A 547-nucleotide genomic window follows, 5' to 3' on the forward strand; every position below is an offset into this window, starting at 1 on the left:
CTTTTCTTCTTCTTCTTTTTTCATGTTTTTTCTACTTCTTTTACTTCTTTTCTTTTCTTCTTTTCTTCTTCTTCTACTTCTTTTCTTCTTCTTCTTTTTTCATCTTTTTCTACTTCTTTTACTTCTTTTCTTTTCTTCTTTTCTTCTTCTTCTACTTCTTCTACTTCTTTTCTTCTTCTTCTTCTTTTCTTGTACATATTCTTTTTTCTTCTACTTCTTTTGTTCTTTTCTTCTTCTTCCTTTTTCATCTTTTTTCATCTAAAACCCATGCACTAAATCTAACACTAACACATATGTAGCACTAAATCTGACACTAAAACTAACACATATCTAGCACTAAATCTAACACTAACAATTAAACAGCAAAAAAAAGAAAAAAAAGAAAAAAAATAACTCACCGGAGCCGATGGGGGCTATGGTTTCGCGGCGGCAGAGTGGCGGTGGCGACGGGGGCAGCAGGGCTCCGGGGCGGTTGAGCTCAGGGGGGGCGTTGAGCGGCGGCGCCAAGCCGGCAGGGAGGCGCGGACGGTGGCACCGGGGTGGTGGG

This window comes from Triticum dicoccoides, chromosome 6B, assembly GCF_002162155.2.
Source record: "Triticum dicoccoides isolate Atlit2015 ecotype Zavitan chromosome 6B, WEW_v2.0, whole genome shotgun sequence".
NCBI lineage: Eukaryota > Viridiplantae > Streptophyta > Magnoliopsida > Poales > Poaceae > Triticum > Triticum dicoccoides.